A 20468-nucleotide genomic window follows, 5' to 3' on the forward strand; every position below is an offset into this window, starting at 1 on the left:
TTCAAACCTAAAGAAATAATATCAGTTTTGCTTCATAATTGTAAGATTTTTTTTAATTCCGTTTTCCTTCGTAAATTTAAGATTTATTATTATTATTATTATTATTATTATTATTATTATTATTAGTAATATTATTCAGTGCTGTCATTATTTTCCTTGGAATAATATACTGTAGTATATACCTAAATGTCAAAATCATCAAACCTAAAAAAGTATATAGGCCTATATTATAATATAGCTATAAATTATATAAAATATTATAATTATAAAATAGTTTTCCTTCATAAATTTAAGATTTGTTTCTACTCTTTTCTTAAGATGTGACTGGCACTCCAAATTGTTAAAACAACAACAACAACAACATTAAAAAAATACTGTAGGTCAACAAATGGCCTCTTGAACTTAAAAGTCGTCTCGCTTTTCAATCTTTTCTTTTCGCTTGCCGTAGTACGAAATGTAACGTCATAGAGGTCCCGCCCAAATGCTTCGGTTGTGTACCAATACATGAAATGTTCTTGCGCCCTTGTTCTCGCGCAGCTGTGTGAACGCTGAACCATAAGCACACTGAACAGACCTGCGCCATTCAGACTGAAGCTGACGCCATCTTGCTTTATCTAATCACTGTTACATAGACATAAGCTAATACATTTAGGGAACGAGACTGTAGTGAAAGTAGTGAGGCTTATCCTCGGAAGTTGTAAACACGCTCGAAATATTTGGCGGTAGACGGAATTTGCTTCGTTGTTGAATTGATGTAAACACATTTATTCAGTGTATTGTTGAGTCGACCTCACCTAGCTGCAATAACGCACAGTATGACATAATTGGGTTATCATTGTTAGTTCACAAACTGCTTGTTCGCTGAATCCGTGAGTTATTAGTCTTATGATCCCCCAGCTAGTTAGCCTGCTGCTGTAAAATGCGAAATGTCTAAACCGCACAAAGCAGACGGTAAATATTTATGGTGGTGCCTTATGAGCCTCGAATTCAAGCCGGACACGGCTGTGAAAAATATCAAACATCTAAATCTAGGAATGTAAGTTATTCATGGATCCGTTTAACTCTCAACAGAATAGTTGCCTCCATTAGTTGACTGTCCTCTGTTACTGGACTCTGGGCTATTATAGAGTTGTTTGGAAATGTACACAACTATGTCAGCCTTTCAACGGTTGACAAATCACCGTCTTGAGTAATCTACATGTGTTTTTTATTTGACAGAAACATGTTTGACAAGCCAAACAAAGAAGGATTCTACACCATCAGTCACTTTTTATTTGAGAAACTGAATCCCACTCGCGCCCAAGAAGCCTTCAGGTAGTCCTACAACACTGTTTTGCTCTCATATCTTGCTGTTTTGCTTGTACTACTGAAGTTTGTTTTTGTTTGTTTTTATAGACATTGCTGGCCAGTTTGGGATCACAAATGTGATGCTGAGTTTCGTAAGGCGACTTTGGGATGGCTCCAAGAAATAGCGGTATGTGTATTAGGTGTGCTGTTGAAGGGGTAGTTCACCCAAAAATGAAAATTCTCTCATCATTTACTCACCCCCATGCCATCCCAGATGTGTTTGACTTTCTTTCTTCTGCAGAACTCAAACAGAGATTTTTTTAGAAAAATATCCCAACTCTGTAGGTACATTCAGTGAATGGTGACCAAAACTTTGAAGCTCCAAAATGCACATAAAGGGAGCACAAAAGTAATCCATGTCTTCTGAAGTGATCTAATTGGTTTTGTGTAGAGACCATTTAAGGACAATTTATAAAATGTCTAGAAGGATTTGCATGGATTAGATATCAGAGCCATTGGCTTTCGTGGGCCATGTCCTGATGCTAGTCCCCTCTCTTACCCCTATTTGACTGTCTACAATCTGCTTCCCTAGAAATAAAAGTCACAAAACAGACGCCATGAGCAGTTGTTTCTGCCAATTGCAACTTAAATATTAAATGCGTACCTAATCTGGTTGAGCTCCATATAAATTATTGTATCACGCTATTTAAAAGAAATAAATGCAATGTGCGTGTTTATTGTTACTGTTTTGTTAATACCATTATTTAGTTGTTTGTCTTGTTCATAAAGCATGGTAATTGTAATAAAGCAAAAGACACATTGTGGAAACACTAAACTAAATTAAGCTAAAATAAGAGAATGAACCATTGAGAAGTAGTTTGATTTTATACTGTACTGAACATGCAGACATTTTCTATGTATTTCTAGAATGAGGAAGGAGCTCTTTTCCCAAGGTGGCTGCATCACATTTGCTTTCCCCTTCAGGACCAAGATTCATCAACCTGATGCTCCACTTGGCCAAGCACGTCATGCTGAAAGCATTGAAGACATTTACCACAAGTATGTTATTAATAATGTTATTTTCTATTATCCAGAAATCATGTTGTGATGCTCAGGTTCATGTTTTACATTTGTAACATCAACTCGTAGTTGACTCGTGGGCCCCAGAAGCTGCTGCAGTTCCAGCAAGGTCACAGGAGCTGGAAAAGAAAAGATTTATGATGGTATTGAGACAATTCCAGAGAGTGACTGTAGAGCAGGACCGTCTCATTCAAGAATATCAGAAAAGAGCTAAGTGAGTGGCATTTTTTATTATTTTTTAATCTGTCTGCTTTGTATATGGTGTCTATAACATGTCTTTCTTTAAAAGGGAAGTTTATATTTTTTATTGTGAATCAGTTCACACAATTTGGCCCATTGAAAAGTTTAAGTTAGTCAACCACTTGCCAGAAAAACCAAAACATGTAGTTTAACTTGTATAAATTACTGGTAGGACTGTTGTCTGATATTGAGGAATTCAACAGAGAATATTCTAGTGATTTATATTGACTTAAAATGTGCTTATATTTCAGAGGTTTGGAGAAGTCTTTGAGGGACTTAGAAGCAGAAGATGCCAAAAAAGACAACATCCTTAAGTAAATCTCCTTTAAAAGCATTTTACTTGGCTTAAATAGGTTGAAATGAATTTAATTGTTTTGAATTGTTTAATTATAACTTTATTTAAAGCAATGTGTTTCTTATTTGTAGAGAAGACAACAGTAACACAGATTTGCTGGAAGACATTCTTCCCAAAAGTCAAAAGGTTTGCATTTCTTAGGAAACAGCTTGATCATTTTATTAAAGAAATAGTTCACCCAAAAATGAAAATTCTTTCATCTTTTACTCACCCTCATGCCATCCTAGATGTTGATGACTTTGTCTTCTGCAGAACACAAAGATTTTTAGAAGAATATTTCATCTCTGTCGGTCCTCACAATGAATGTGAATGTTGACCAGGTCTTTGAAGTTCCAAAAAGCACATATAGGCAGCATAATAGTAATCTGTACAATTCCAGTGGTTAAATCTGTCCTCAGAAGTGATCTAATAGGTGTGGGAGAGAAACAAATCAATATTTCAGTCCTTTTTTTTATGATAAATGTCCACTTTCACCAGCCCTATTCTTTCCTAAGAGTTATTCTCTTTTTGTTTTTCGCTATTCGCATTCTTTGTGCATATCGCCACCTAATGGGCTGGGAGGAGAATTTGTAATAAAAAAGGACTTAAATATTTATCTTTTTCTCACCCACACCTATTATATCACTTCTGAAGACATTCATTTAACCACTGGAGATGCATAAATCACTTTTATGCTGCCTTTATGTGCTTTTTGGTGCTTCAAAATTCTGGCCACCATTCACTTGCATTGTGTGGACCTACATAGCTGAGATATTCTTCTTAAAAATGTATTTTATGATCTGAAGAAGAAAGTTATACACATCTGTGATAATGAGTTTTCATTTTGGGTGAACTATTCCTTTAAAATTGCTATCTCTAATTTTCTGTCATTCTACAATACCACTTTGTTATTTTCATTGGTTTATGTTTAAAACGTTTTATGTTCTCAGGTGCGAGTCCTTTGGGCTGAGACAGACAATGTCTTATCTACCCTTGAAGGAAAGCGAGAAGTAATGGAGAGTGTGATCCGTGGGAATGTAGACCAATATACCTTGGATGGGAAGGACCTGAATGTAAAGATACCTTCAGTTCTACTTGACAGAATAGAGCGGCTATCACACAAGGTGAGTCCTACGGGGGGGACATGCTGAACAAATCAGAAATTATGTAAGTGATGTCATTCTTAATGTAAATACATTTTTGGTGTTTGCGGATGTATAATGTCTCAGTCTGTGTCATTAGTCCAGTGTCAGTAGCTTGTATGAGGAAGGACAGCCCGTGCTTGAGCGTTTGCTGGAACTTCTGAATGAAGGATTGGGCCTCCTCATTGAGGAGAGGGAAAGGATTGTGAGACCCACTACACAACTCTGTCACAAGGCCCTCCAGGAAAATGCCTTGCTCTTCAGTCGCTCCAAAGAGAATCTTAAGATTATAAGGTATCAGAAGCATGAATCATCCAATGTTCCCTATAAACTGCGCATGTGCAGCAGCAACTTCTGATGTTGCTCCTGCGCAGACAGAAAAAAACATCCACACAGAGGGCGAACTCCAGTTTGTGGGAAATCCTGGAGATTTTTCTGAATCGCAGCTAAATGCATGCTAAGGGTTTCAACTGGAGTCCATTTGAATGTTAATTTTTTACCAGTGTGGAGCTGAAGCTTTGAGTGAAATCTGTGTGTAAACAAGGTGGAAATACACATTGAGTCATAAATAAACACATAAACAGATCTGCATTTATCGTGTGTCAAGCGCTATTGGTGATTGTGTAATGTGGCCTGATTGGTTGAATGTGCTTCATGGTCAATGCCTTGTCTCGTGAGTGATTAACATAAACAGTCACTTTTGTTTTACGTGAATCCAAACAGGTGGAACCAATCAGGTATTAAATATATGATCCGTCCATAAGACTATGGCAGTATAAATGCACTAATGCAGCTCAATAGATGTTATTTTTGTTATACAGTAGTATATATATATATATATATATATATATATATATATATATATATGTTTTGATATTATATACATGTTATTTTTAATATTAATCAAACAACAGTATTGAAAAAAAGACACTGACTGTTCATTGTTTGTTATTATTAGCCAACTACGTTCTTGGTTTACTTAATACTAAGGCTACTTTTGCTATTATTATGAATATTTCCCTATAAATTAAGCATTGTTTACACAACGGAAACATTCCATTTGTTTTTATTGAATATATTTGTAGAAATATTTTTTAACAATTTTTACTGTGGTGTTGAATTTCAAATGCTAAGAATTGTAAAATGTTACTGTTTTTTTGGTAAAACCAACAAAAAGTTTGGTCTCTCTCAATTCAAATTCAGATGAGTTTTATTGGCATGACAAATTATACAATGTATTGCCAAAGCATTTATGAGCAATCTCTCACTCACACACACACACACACACACACATATATATATATATATATATATTATATATCTTGCTCCGATGGCCAAAGCTTCTGCCCAATAGAAATAGGATTTACTCAGCAAGAGCAAAAGTTAGAGGAAACATAGCTTCTCAATAATGAAAGGAGACAGAACTCCTTTTACTCTTAAACATTTAGGATGTTATTTTATGAGTCATTTTGAGTCTGAATTTATTTTAAAGTTGTTTACATAAAACAAAAATCAGTCTCTGATTTTTAGGATAAAAATTAGGATTGTTTTTTTGTTGTTGTAACAGTCACCTGAGAGTTGAACTGTGATGACAAGCTTTTGATTTGATTCATGTGTTGGCAATTATAATCTGTGACCACGCCCTCTGGGTTCACAGTCACCTGAGTTATAAAGGCATTTGAAGCAGTGAAGGGATTGAAGGACTTTTGACTTAATGTGTTTACTAGTTATTTGGCTTTGGAACACAATAATTATGTTTCAGTTTGTTACTGATTGAAGTTTAAGTGTCTGGATGGTAGAACTTGTGACTGTCATTTTTTGGTAATTCATTTTAGCACTTATTTGGATTAGATTTTCTTTGAGATGTGCTTTTTATTTCCCTTCCAGGCATAAACTGATCAAAGAGGATGTACCAGAAATAAAGAGCTCCATTAGAAGGCTGGAAGAGGACTGGGACAGGAAGTGGGCAGAGTGTTTGATAAAAATGCCCCTTACCTCTTTTCTGAAGGAAGATACTGTAAGTCTTTTTTTGTTTATCATTTGTGAACTTTGACTGTGAGCTATTGTTTGCCTGCTCTCTGGCCATACAGTTTATGTCATCTGTCTGAAGCCAAATGACAAAGCAGTACACTCACAGTATGCTAATAAACTTTGTGTTTACCTTGGTTTGGTGCATTTTATTAAATCTCTCAGTTTGGATGACTTAATGCTGATTTCTGACTTGTCTCTGTAAAATTAACAGGTTCTTGACTTTGTCTCCCCAATGCCCCCACTGTCATTTGAGCCAGCTTCTGAGGCCAGCTTTAAGGCTTGCATCCTCTCCCAGTATCTATGTAAGCTACCCGGTAAGTTAACAACTGGTGGTTGCGTTGTGTAACTTCCTCTCATACCTCTGGTGCAAATGTCATGTTTCTCCACCTTTCAGAACTGCTAGAGCAGACTTCCAAAAGAAACCCAGACTTGGAGAAAACAGAAGTCCACCTGATGCCTGAAGTTCTGAAGTAATAGATTTTTTTTGGGGGGTCTTGCCAAATGGTCAAAAAGATGGGAGAAAAATAACTAAATAAAATATCTTTAGCATCTTTCCATAGGAATACAGTGTAACTATAAAACCATCCTTCCCAATTTCTCAACAGCACTTCATTGCCAGCTGAAAATAAAGCAGTCCTGCTTTCCTCTTGCTGTTTTTCCCCAAAACCAGCAATAAGTAATGCTCAACCATGTGAAACTCCCCTGGTTCACCCAATTCAAGTTCAGTCTGTTGTCCAGACACCCAGTCCAGTAAAGGTAGTTTTTATTGCCTAGTTGTTTTCTGTTGTAATGCCATGTATTTTGTCACATATACATGCCGCCTTTGATGTATTTTATGAATCTCTAAGGGGAAATTAATTTGTAAATGGGCAGCAACATCAAAATTGCATGCACAAATTACAAGGGTTCTGTTAAAGCATTTGCTCTTTGTAATGTCAATTTAGCAAAAATTGCTTGACGTAAGTGTTTTATGGCTCTCTAAAACAACATAGAAATTGAATTCTAGTTGCACTAATGAATTATCATTGAAACTTAATTCTAGTGAACAATTTGCCAAAATTGGCAGTCTGTTAAATGGTCAATTCCACATAGTTCATGTTCTTTAACAGAGTTCCCATGGATCCTTAAAATGCCTTATTTTGTATTCCCAAATTTAAGGTCATAAAGTCTTAAACTTGGGGGCAGTATGCTAAGAATCATGATAATGTGATTTTCAAACTTAAAGAATACAATATACTTAAATGCATGAGCTGCAGTCCTCAGAGTGAAAATGTGGCTCTGTTGTATTTTCTCCAAGCTCGTGGGGGCTTGTGAGTGTTTCCAGCTGTTGCAGAACAGTTCACAATCATTGGACCATATTGGAAATTTGACAAACTATCATTAATGATAAATGGTTTATGATAGTGTTGACAATGTTTACTTCTAACTGTTTATATTGTAATGTGTTGTAGATTATTCTAGGAGTGCACATTTCCCTTCTCTATTTGAACTAGCGGTTGGAAGCAGTGAAGTGCAAACATGAATGAGTCCCTGGTGTTTTTCAGTCTTTAAAGTTAACAGTTCCAAGCTATGACTTCAAATGTTTTTATTTTTTTTTCCTCCTGGTTATTGGTATACATTTATAAAATTTGGGCTCTTGTTGACTGTCTGGCCCTCCCCATCACAACATTTGTTTTGGTATGGAGATACGGTATTAATTTGATTTATTCAGGTCTTGAAAGAGGTCTTGGTCGTCTATTTGATTTTAAAAACTCCGCAGCAACCTGGTTTTAACATGACTGATGCATTTTTCTCTTATAGGCTTGCCACAGGAAAACTCTGCTCTCAAAGGCAAAGTCCTCCATTATGAAGAACAAAGCACACGTTCTAGATTTGGAATGTGACCACTTGGCAAGTCAAGTATGTTTCATGTGTTCAAGTGCACAGGGACAGCCTAGGGGAACCAAGAAAAAGTGGATCCTATTGTATTGATTCACTCAGAGGCAGTATTTAGTAGATGTGTTATGCCACATACCAATGATTAGGGCTGGGTAAAAATGCCTAAAATCTATTTTTTCAAATTAAATCGCAAAATCTTCATTTAACAATCCTGATATCATTCTTAAAATCCTGAGTTGATTCTTTTTTTTTCTTTCTTTTTTTTTTTTAAAGTTTAAGTTTAGGTGGTTTTGATTTATTAAATCTGGTAGATAAATTGCAGTTGAACTGAAGTTGAGCCCTGTGGTTAATTTTAAAAATTTCATAAGTGTACCAAGTTAGGTTACCTGTATAACGACTAAAAACGGTGTCCGTTTCGTTCTGAGCAAAAACGTTTTAAGTTCTGCAGCCTTTACAAATGGTTACCGGTTAGAACAATATAAAAGTACGGCTTATGACGTTCTTTTTAAAATGGCCGTACTCTCTGCTGAGGGGTGGGTGAAATGCCAATTGCAGGGTTGCCAGATCTCAGTTTAGAAGAAGAAACTCAGAGCTGCGTATTGCCGCTTTTCTTCATGATTGGATCGTGAACAATGAATGTGACGCATGTATTATGATTCACTACGTTATAATTAGCTGCTGCAAAAGTGCGTGAGCGAGCGTTCCCATGCCAGATTGTGCATCAGTCGGGAGTAGATTCAGTCTCTTCCCCGGTCACTGCACAACTCAAAGATGTGGTGCTGACCACACGGAGAAATGCCAGTTTGAGTTTATTTTCATAGTCTGCTTCCTTATTTGAAATTTATGCTTTAAAGATATAATGTCTGGGTGTTTCATTGCGAACGGAAAGTGGCATAACTTTTTTTTTTTTTTTTTTTTTTTATAATCGTTGGTAGTCAAAATCGTACTATAACATGATTAATCACCCTGGCCTAATACTCCAATGAATCAGAATTGTATCAATCAGATCACGTTAGGGAACCTGTATCGAGACCCAGACCTACCAGATTGCTAAACTTGTGTAAAAGCTGCAGTCTAGTTTAAGGTGTTGTAGAATTTGCTCTGGGAAACTGATACATGGGCAGTCCTGAGCAGTGCTTTGTCCATCACTAGTTTTCCCAATATCAAACATGCTCTCTGATGACCGGTGCGAATTGAGGGAAATCGCCACGGACAGATACGGAGCAGATAAACCTGCACTTTGATTCAGAAAGTTAAATGAATGCAAAGTATAAAGTCTAAATGCCTTGTTTGTTAGTTTGCAGAGGCTGTGATCATGAGTCCAGTCAATGGAAGGATTGATGTGGACCTGGGGCAGTTACTGAATTCCATATCTGACCCCTTTTCGACTAGGAAGCAGCTGTGCCGCACCCCTGAAAGCCTAAGTAAGATTACTCAAAGGAATAATTTGCCCACAAATGAGTTCTCTCCATTATTCCAAACCTGTATGAATTTACTTCTGCTGAACACATGATATTTTGAACAATGTAATATCTTTATCTTATACAATGCTGCAAGTCGATGGGGATCAAACTCCACAAAGGTAGCATAGTGTTCCATTAAATTTGTATGGCATATTCAACGTCTTTAGTGATATGATTGCTTTGGGTGAGAAACCGACTCAAATTTAAGTCCTTATTCACTATAAACCTCGAGCTGGTCCAATTGGAATGCAGTGCAGACTTCAATAAGGTGACGCTTTGATGCTGCATGCTGTTGCCGGGCACTTCCATGTGTCGTTTTAATACACTGTTACATTTAAAATGCAATAGTGTATCAACCTTTTGGTGACTGCAGTGCATACAAATGTTTTTTCTAAATGGCTCTTCAGTAACACTTTCTGGTTTGTGTACAGCGCTCTGCTCATGCTTCAAGAAATGTGTGACAGCGCCTCCCCATGAATAAGCCAGTGAGTGCAGATGTGAATATTTTTGCAAGTACCTACTCTTGGTTTCTCGCTTAAAGCGGTCCAATCGCTAAAGAACGCTGACTATACCACAAGACGTATGGATTAATTTTGTGCTTTTTGATCCCATTGACTTGCATTGTATGGATAAAAATAGGGCTGCATAATGATGGTTAAAATGATCACAATTATTAGTCCTGATGATTGAGTTTTATTGCAGGGCTGCACGATTTGGACAAGAAAATACTGTTGCCACAGCTTTGATATCGATTCTAAAATAAAATTACATTAAACAGCAGCACTCATGTTGAACAAGGTGTTAAAACTATAGTACAAACTAGCAAATGATTCCTTTTTGACAAATTAAGCCATGTTTTGGCCATGCTTCCAATATAAGGGTTTTCACACTTAAGATCTCTTTAAAAGTATTTATTGCAATAAACAATAGTAATATATTTTGTTAGTTATGTAGCAGGTGGTGCTGCTAAATGGTCTAAAATTGTGTGTTTCTGTTGACAACAGTTTTGACAGGATCTGGTGCGCCATCCAAACATGGTGAAATGCTCTATCTCCTTGATTCACAAAACCCTGGTGCCATGGGTTTTCTTTAGATTTTTTTTTTCTTTTTTTAGACACTTGTAATGGCCAGTTATACCTAAAATTATGCAAAATGTGCAATGAGGTAAATCTGGAGTACATTAACGGTCAGTGGTCGACACGTTAGCGGCGCACGAGTGTTGAGCACATTTGTTTCTTAACACTATAATGCAATGTGTCAAATATGATACACTATGTTTGACAGCTCCTGCCTCACTCTGTTAAAACTAAGATAAGAAACGTATGGTATGAAAGTTTCACATGGCACCATCTAGTGGTTATTTGTAAGTGGTTTCAGTGTTTATATTGATCACTTAAAATGGTGGCGGACTTCCACAAATGTGTCATGTTGGAATAAACAGTTACTTTTTAAACTAAACCGTGATGTTACTGATTTTAAAATGAGAATTTGGTTAATTTTGTATGTTATTGAAAAAACATGTTGAAATTACATGCGTCATATGATACAATAGGCTTTTGAGGTATTCAGACCCCTTCATTTTCTTTTTGCATTTTGTTATATTGCAGCCTTATGCTAAATTTATTTTTTCCCCTATCAATCTACACTCCATACCCCATAATGACAAATGGAAAAATTAAAAAAAAAAAACCTTTTTTTTTTTAATAACTTTGCAAATTCATTATAGGAAAATTTAAATCACATTTATGTATTCAGACCCTTAACTCAACTTGCTTCAACCTTAACTTTGAAGTGCATTTGGCAGCGATAACCGCCTCGTCTTGAGTATGATGCGACAAGCTTTGCACACCTGGATTTTTTTTTTTTTTTTTGGGCATTTTCTTCTGTCAGGTTGGATGGGGACTGTCAGTGGACCGACGTTTTCAAGACTCTCCAGAGATGTTGAAGTCCGAGCTCTGGCTGGGCCACTCGAGGACATTCACGGAGCTGTCCCTAAGCCACCCTTGCATTGTCTTGGCTGTGTGCTTTGAGTCATTGTCCTGTTGGAAGTTGAACCTTCGGCCCAGTCTGAGGTCCTGAGTGCTTTTGGACCGGGTTTTCATTAAGGGTATCGCTGTATTTTGCTGCATCCATCCAGCTTTCCTTCAACCCTGATCAGTACCTGCTGCTGAAATACCCCCGTAGAATGATGCTACAACCACCATGCTTGACCGTTGACTGTATTGTGCAAGTGATGAGCTGTGCCTGGTTTCTTCCTGACATGATGTTTGGAATTGAGTCCAAACAGTTTAATCATTTCATCAGACTAGAGAATCTTGTTTCTCGCAGTCATAGTCTTTTAGGTGCTTTTTTGCAAATTCCAAGCTGGCTTTCATGTGTCTTGCACAGAGGAGAGGCTTCCGTCTGGCCACTTTGCCATAAAGCCCAGATTGGTGTAGTGTTGCAGTGATGGTTGTCCTTCTGCATGTTTCTCCCATTTCCACTTGATCTCTGGAGGTCAACCAGGCTGACCAAGTTTTTTTTTGTCTTGCCAAGGAATTTCTCCTGATTGCTCAGTTTGGCAGGCAGCCAGCTCTAGGAAGAGTCTAGTTTGTTCCCAAATTCATTCTTTTAAGACTCGTTAAGGCCGCTGTACTCCTTGGGAACCTTCAATGAAGGTGTGGGGGGTGTTGTTTTTGTGTTAAATAGCCTTCCCCAGGTCTGTGCCTTTGAGACAATCCCGGGCAGTTCCTCATGGCACAGCTTTGGTTTTCTCAATTTTCAGCTGAGAGACCTTTTTATATAGACTGATGTGTGCGTGTCCAATCGATTGAATTTGCCACAAGTGGACTCCAGTCAATGTGTAGGAACATCTGAAAGATGATCCAGAGAAATGGGATGCACCTGAGCTAAATTTCAAGTGTCATAGCAAAGGGTCTTAATACTTGTCAATGTAATTCCTTTTTTTTTTTTTTTTTTTTTTTTTTGTTAGCAAAAGTTTGCAATTTGCAAAAAATCTGTCTTTGCTTTTTCATTATGGTGTGTAGATATGCTAATGTAGTAATTTTCTCATAAGGTTGCAACATAACAAAATGTTAAGAAAATAGTCTGAATACTGCATTTTTATTTTAAATCACTGATCTTTGAAAATTCTGACTTGTTTTAATATGATAAAGTATGACCACTTATTTCTGTGTATTTCCATATGCAGCCTGCTCTGACATTTATAAATCATTATTTTACATTACAAGGTATTATGGCGTCTTACCATAAGTTCCTAAGACCTAGCAAATAAAGTTTTTCAAATGTCAATAGTGTTTGGTGCATAAAATACATATGATAGATGTTTATTGAGAAATGTATTTGTGCTGAATTTAACCATTTCAATCCAAATGTATAAGACCAAGGATAGGAAGTTGTCATGGCCAAACTCAAACATTTGGTCTCTTTGAAAAGCCCAGGGCGTCCTCTAATACCTCAAGCTTTACCACTGTAACCTGTAATATCTTACAACAATTGATTGTTTGGACTCAAAACGAGGATAATGACCTTTTAAACCTAATGTATCATATTATACATAGAAATAAATGGTGTGTGCAAATTTATATTGTCTAATGGTACTAAAATTGTTTAATATCAAATTAGAATTTTCATATGTCAGGCTTTACAGTGTGAATACCAGTTTAATAGACGCTTGTCAAGTTTTCAAAATGGCATTTGTTGGCCTTGGATATAATTCCAAAGGTATCAAGAAGTTTAAGTATTTTTATTCTTTGGTGCCTTCAAACCAGTATCTCTTTAATCTCAACATACACCGTTTTAAAGCTGTGACTGCAGATTAATTCAGTGTGTTGCAGAATTTGCTCTGGGAAACTGATACATGGGCAGTCCTGAGCAGTGCTTTCCCATCACAAGTTTTCCCTATATCAAACATGCTCTCTGATGACCGGTGCAAATTGAGGGAAATTGCCACGGACAGATACGGAGCAGACAATCCTGTTCTTTTATCTGGAGGTTATACAAACCTACTGTGAATAAAATGTTTATTGGCTGTTTTCCATGTACGCTGTCGTGATCTTTTTAATCTAAAGGGAGAATTTGCCCAAAAATGACAATTACCCTCTTGTTGTTCCAAACCACTTTGAGATGTTGGGTAACTGAACTAACCCTTGAAACTGGTATCTTTTGTTTCCTCTCCCTTAGTTAATGATGTGCGAAGTTCATGGAGAAAAGCAGTTGAGGAAGGCATAGCTGAGAAAAAACGAGCATCCTGGAATCGACATGATAGCCTCTCTTTGCTCAAGACATCCCCAACTGAAGATGTGATAAACGGCCTTTGCCACAAACCAAGTCCAGAGCCTTCGCTCTTATTTGACTCTACAGCTACCCTTCCCCAGTGCAATTCTCCTGTCCAGCAGGGGGCCTCTCTCCACTCAACTGTATCATGGGACTCCTCACTGCTGGAGGCTATTGACAGCCAAAGCTCAAGTAATGTTATTAAATTCAGCATTGCTCAAGAGGAGCTCCCAGAAATTTTTGACAATGACATGTCATTTAACAGTGACAGATCTGTTGAGATCCATACAAACAAGGAAAGCGATCAAGAACTTGTTCTGCCACCTGTTGCATCACATTCTCCTCTTGGAGAATCTCTCCTACAGATGGCTCATATGTGCTTGGATGCCACCTCCACCAAAAGTGCTTTCATGGACTCTTGCTTTGAGAAGTTTAATTACATGTACCCAGTACAGTCAGAGAACAGCCCAGATTTGAACCCTTGGGCTTGTGATGAGAGGCTGTTCTCTCTTGACTTGGACCAGCTTGAGAGTATTTCACCTCCTGCGTCAGAGAAACTTGCCCTGCCCAGTTTAGTGAACTTAAATCTAGATGAATACTAACATTGCTTTAATTAAATATTTCCAGGTTTAATAAAAGTTAAGCTCCATCAACAGCATTTGTGGCATAATGTTGATAAATGTATTTTGGCTAGCCCCTTTTTTTTTTTTTTTTTTTTTGGTGACTTTCAGTGAGCCGCTTGCAATAGAAGTGAATGAGGCCAATCCATAAACGTTAAAATATTCACTATTTTGAAAGTATAGCCACAAGACAATATGCACATCATTTTTATATTTTTGCAGGCTTTTTCTGTGTTATACCCAATTTTATAACTTTGTTGCCATGATGACAAAGCCGTCATTACCCTAATATGACTGTAAAAATACAATTTAAACAACTTTACGACTCTAATACACGTTTTAACAGAACAATAAATGTAAATGCTTTTATTAAATTATAAGCTTCACATTCTTGCCTTTTTAAACCCTCCAAAAATTGCCCCCTTTCACTTCCATTGTAAATGCCTTGCAGTACTTTTTTTTTTTTTTTTTTTTTAAGAAAAGGGGGAGGAGTTGAAATTTGTGCCGATTAACATTATCCCACAAATGCTGTTTATTGAGGTTAACTTATATTGAATCTGGAATATTCGTTTAATTAAAACAACTGCAATGGTTTACATACTATTGATACAAGGGGTATCTGCCAAAATGAATTTTGTTTCTTTTAATGTACTTGACTTGCACTCGGCATAAGGACTTGTTGAAACCTTAATAAAATGTTAAGTTGTGCAAATGTTGGTGTTGCATCTTTTGTAATAAAGGATTATTTTTTCAAACCGTCTTTCATCTATCTGTTGTGGTTTATTGAATTTTATAGTTCATAAAATTTGTGTTTTACTATTTAGGTTTGTAGAATTTTATTTTTGCACATGTGCATTCAGAAGCTACAAGCATAAATATATTGAAAGGTACAATTTAAGAAGGGCCGTACTAAGCCACCTGTAACTCATGGTGCGCACTTGTCTCGAGACAGTGGGCAAAAGCAGGTAGTGCAGGGCGCGCGCGAGAGAGAGTGGAGCATTTGGAACTGCGAGTCACTCATGGGCGGGTCTATCCGCCTCTAGCAGTCAGCCCGAGAAACCCGAGAGCGCACCAAAGTAACAACACAAACATGGCGCCTACTCGCTGCCATACAGACTGACGCTGGAGAGCAACAAAGTTTCCTGGAATACACAGAGCGCGCTCATCGCGTACATTGCTGGGACGTTTTATTCTCGCTTGAGACGGGGTGAAAGCTGCAACTTGCCTACATGTCAACGTGTTTTCCTGTAGACGTCTGAACAGCTGGTATGTATTGCTGGGTTTGGCGAAGTTGCTTCATTTACGAAACTGTATTCGTTGCGTACATTGGAGCCAGCTGATCGGAAGTGACATATATTGCAATGTTTTCGGAATGGCTTTAAGCAAAGCGTGTTAATCTCCGCGAGCCGGTCGGCATTTGGGGTTTAACGCCTCGCCTCGCTTAGTGAATGAAGCAACAAAGTGAGTCTGGCCGTGTTGTGGGTGAAGTTGATCTAATTCGTGAAGATGCAACAGTTGGACACAACGGAGCTCGTTCAAAGGCATCGTTAGGAGAGAGAAATTGGCTGTGTTCCAAAACCTAGTGAGCTGCCTACTTGGATATCATTAAAGGGCATCATATTTGTTACCTGAGCTGTGTGAGCCCAGACAACCCGGAACGCGATAGGGAGTCTCACGAAACAAGCCTAGAAAATGCCCTGATACAGTTTTACTAAAATCAGAAGAAAATGTGTATATATATATATACTTATAGACTATTAAGATTTGTTTGCATTGTGGCTTTATTTGCATGATAGTTACACATGTTATGCCTCATCTCATTACCGTAATGCAAAAAAGATGGCGATATTCTCATTACTGGAATGTGAATTTTATTTGTATTATTTTATTTTATTTTTACATATAATTTGAATTGCATCATTCCCTTGGCACTGCATCCAGTTTTTGCTCATTTTAGTTTAAAATGAAAACATAACTGTTTCGGTAATGACAAACATCATGGAAAACAATTAGAATAGAAGCTAAAAGTAAAATGTCTGGATGAAATGAAAATTATAAATCTTTAAAAACATATAATTACTTACATTTTAAAAAGTATATATTCATCATAGTAGTAGTCCCTCAGTAATGCCTTTTATTTTTGCAGATTTAAAAAAAAAAAAAAATCATTGTACAACTGTATCTTTTTTTTTACTTTTTAAAGGAATTTAAAAAAATGACTTGCGGTATTAAGAATCAACAATGAGAATAGTAAAAGTCAACAGTGCAAACACGTTATGTTACTGAGATTTTGGGGTAAAATGTGCTTGGGTGTTCCCAAAATAATGGCACAGTGCAAAAAAAATTACATTTAAATCTTAATGGTCTTTAATGTATGCTTCATTTTCTTTATACACGTTGCATCTATATATATGAGCAGGGCACTTTCTTGACAGGATTCATGGGAATCACCCAATAATGATGTCGAGGTAGGCAGCTGTCTAGGTTTTGAAACGCAGCCGCTCTAGGTCTGAGTGAAATAAAGCATGCAGGTGCTGTAGGGTGTGTCAGCATGCAGGTAAAGTGAACAGAAATATAAGTCACATCCGCCTCCGTTTGAAACCCAGGAAGTTATGAAAAGCCAGCTCACTCCATTCTTTTATAGCGTACACGTGAGGATAACTTATTCATTCCCCTTTGTGAATTCAAACTGTAGTAGTACAATTGTTGTCTTGAAGGAACAAATATTTATCTGTGTTTTAATCCCTTATCTGACCCAAGATTAAGGTCAACTGATTCACATATGGCATACTCTCCAAAAATGTTGTTTTAAAGGAGTCCTCAGAAGGTTTGTCAGTCAATCATTTATAGCCAGCAATGTGTCAGTGCTGCATGAGTGTAACATTAACAATATGTTTTCATGTGTAAATGCAAATGTTTATCCTAATATAGCATTTCAAAACCAAGGCAGATGGAAATTAATTCATTTATTGGGTGTGTTTACAGATAAAAATGTTAATCTCACAAACGGCAATGTCGTGCTTTACTTAATTATTCATATGCATGCAATTTTTATGAGCTCATATTAATTGAGAGACAATGTTTTTAAAAATCCATAATGTGATTAAGATGGTAAACATCTAAAATATACACTTTCCCTTATATAAATTTAACCAAAAATGTTGAGGATGAAATAATGTGCATGTCCATGTTATTTGTCAACTACCCATATATGAATTCCAAGATTCAAGTTGCTTGTTGTAATTTGCCAACTTTCATATTTGTGGTTAAAGAGGAGAGAGAGATAGATGGAGATTATTTTAAGGCTGCATTGTATGTGAAGCTTGTGAAGGCCAGATTTCACTGACCGTTTCAAATTTAGGTGGTTGATCAATAGCTCTTCTGGCCTCCAGGTTGTCTCAATTTACATTGTGTCTGTGAAATGGACCCCTGTCCATTATACTGCCAATATTGGGTTATGATCACTAGGTTGAAGGTTTTGTGTACACCTCCATGTTTGTGTGCATGTGCGCTGACCTTGTGCCTCATTACATTCACTCTGCTGCACTTCAAGGTTGCGTCAGGTGACTGGAATCATAAAAAAAAACGATCCTCAGGAGTGGCTTAGAGAGGTAAAAGCGAGGCATTGTGGGTACGACAAAAGGCAGGCCAATTGACTAAAGGGCAGGGCCGCTCAAGTGAAAGAGAAGTGCAAAACCACGTAATAATACTGTTGGTGTGTGTTCTCTGTGTCTATCTCAGAACTGTTTATATAATCTTTGATGAAGCAGAATAAAAAAAATATTTTTTTTAAACTTTAAATTTATGATTTATGTCCTAGGTACTTTTCTCGGAAAGTCCTGCTTAAAAGATGATTTTCACAGATCTTTAATGGGTGAATCCCGTGAAGAAAAATCTGGGTCATATTTTGCCCTTAAGTCAAAAGAAAAAAATAGGGAATTATGTTTGTACATAAAGACAAAAAGCAGTATCATTCAGATTTTGCACTGTGACATTTTCATTACAATTGTGACTAATTACTATGAACGTCATCCTGTTCATGTGTAACAACCCGATCTCATGAAAAGTTGTATGAATTAGTGCAAATTGGCTAAATTTGTACGAATTGTAGACTCCCAGATGTGTAATGCAGAAGTAAGAGAAAGTTCCACCTATTAGACATTCTGTTCATGCTTTTTAATTTTATGCCCTAACCCAAACCCCATACCTAAACCTTACTGTAGTGTGGAGTCAGTAAGCATGATTTGAAATGTAACGAGTACATGTCTCGAAGCTAAATTCAAAATTAAATTACAAAGGCATGCCACTGGAACGTTGACATACATAGCTGAATCGTTGTCATTTAGTAATAAGATCTCCTGGGTGTCTGAATCGATCTCAATTTTTTAAAGATTAATTGTGTGGCTCATTCATAATTGTTGGCATTACAGTAATTATACTACATGTGTATTTCTTTTACATTAAGCCTATGAGTTCACAGATTCAGCATTTTGCTTTTTTGCTGCTTTTCACACTATTTGTAAATGTTAAACATGAACAAGAAGGATGAGAGCAAAAGGGTCAAATGTGGTGGATTTGTATGTCACAACCTCTTACTATCAAACCTGCATGTAACCTATTATACCAGACTAGGCTGCGCTCTTTCCTGCAAATGGTGAGATAAAAATGTCTGATTAACAGGCTGTCTAGCTGCTTGAAACAAAAGTTTTGCCACTTATTCTTGTTCAAGTATGTGATCTTCATTTATGTTGACAGGTTGTGTCCTCATCCACCCACTTAAGTTCAATCATATTTGGCAACATTACAAGTAACAACAGGTTGCAGATATGCATGGTTACGTTGGAGAATTTGGCCTGGTGCTAGTGCATTTTAGCAGAACGCATTTTTGGCCATTTAAATGATACAAAATAATCATTGACATAGCAGTGGAAGATTTAAAAGGTAGGCTTGATATATTGGAGGTTTAATGATTTCTTAAAGGGATAGTTCACCCAAAAATGAAAATTCTCTCAATATTTACTCACCCTCATGATATCCCAGGTGTGTGTGACTTTCTTTCTTCACCAGAACACATCATCACTGATCCTCCAGCAAGTTTTACAGTGGCTGCGAGAAACTGTGGCTTGAATGTCTCTCCAGGTCTCCGTCTAACCATTAGACTTTCTTTCTTCACCAGAACACATTTGAAGAAAATTATAAATATTTCTCAGCTCAGAAGGTCCTTAAAATGCAAGTGAATGAAGATTTATCTTCATTCACTATTAGACAGTCAGCATAAACGTCATCGATATGACTCCAGATGTATAATTAATGTCTTCTAAGGAAACACGATCACTTTTGGTGTGAAAAAGACTGAGCTGAGAATTTTTTCCATTTTTCTGCTCAGTAGGCCCTTAAAATGCAAGTGAATGGTGATTTCTCTTTTGAAGATCCAAAAATCACAGACAGTCAGCATAAACGCCATCAGTATGACTCCAGTGGTTAAATAATGTATTCTAAAGTGATACGATCACTTCTGGTGTGAATAGATCAATATTTAAGTAGTTTTTTACTATAATCCATGGCACCGGGACAGGGTGGTGTCCAAGCGGTCTCTCGTGTGATGTATTCGTGTTGCCATGGATACAAAGGTAAGCTCACATTCTACACTCATTTGAGATATCCAGGATGAGTAGTACATAAACGCACCATTGTGAGTAAAGAAACAGATAAATACAGATCTAAACCAAAACCAACCAAGCTGCTATAAAGCGTTCCTCTTTCTCACTTGTAAACAGCTCTGCTCTTCCAGATATGACTCACATGCCTCAGTTCTCACATGTTTCAAATGCCAATGCGATTACGTCACATGCACAAACTGCTTCTGACTGGAAGCATGGTTTAGAGTTTAAAAAAAGTACATAAATATTTATCTTTTTCACACCAAAAGTGATCGTGTTTCCTTAGAAGACATTAATTATACATCTGGAGTCATATCGATGACGTTTATGCTGACTGTCTAATAGTGAATGAAGATAAATCTTCATTCACTTGCATTTTAAGGACCTTCTGAGCTGAGAAATATTTATATTTTTCTTCAAATGTGTTCTGGTGAAGAAAGAAAGTCTAATGGTTAGAC

At 36.9% G+C, this 20468-nt stretch overlaps 1 protein-coding gene, 2 non-coding genes and 1 pseudogene across 4 annotated transcripts in view; all 4 read left to right on the forward strand.

Annotated features, from left to right (window-relative positions):
- Positions 1 to 718: 718 nt before the first annotated feature.
- Positions 719 to 15104, forward strand: LOC127650580 (HAUS augmin-like complex subunit 6; annotated as a pseudogene).
- On the forward strand, positions 9095 to 9225 carry LOC127651963 (small Cajal body-specific RNA 8). Its single transcript, XR_007971637.1, has one exon. It is a non-coding gene; the product is annotated as a small Cajal body-specific RNA 8 (non-coding RNA).
- Positions 13301 to 13430, forward strand: LOC127651970 (small Cajal body-specific RNA 8). The gene has a single exon (XR_007971640.1). It is a non-coding gene; the product is annotated as a small Cajal body-specific RNA 8 (non-coding RNA).
- A 321-nt stretch (positions 15105 to 15425) lies between the features above and the next one.
- Positions 15426 to 20468, forward strand: part of LOC127650487 (DENN domain-containing protein 4C-like) — an 84849-nt gene continuing 79806 nt past the window's right edge. For both annotated transcript variants that reach the window (XM_052135930.1, XM_052135939.1), the window contains exon 1: positions 15426 to 15616. The gene's annotated coding sequence lies outside the window, so the exon portion shown is untranslated. The remainder of the gene's footprint in view (positions 15617 to 20468) is intronic.

Source organism: Xyrauchen texanus, chromosome 1, assembly GCF_025860055.1.
Source record: "Xyrauchen texanus isolate HMW12.3.18 chromosome 1, RBS_HiC_50CHRs, whole genome shotgun sequence".
In the NCBI taxonomy this organism is placed as follows: Eukaryota; Metazoa; Chordata; class Actinopteri; order Cypriniformes; family Catostomidae; genus Xyrauchen; species Xyrauchen texanus.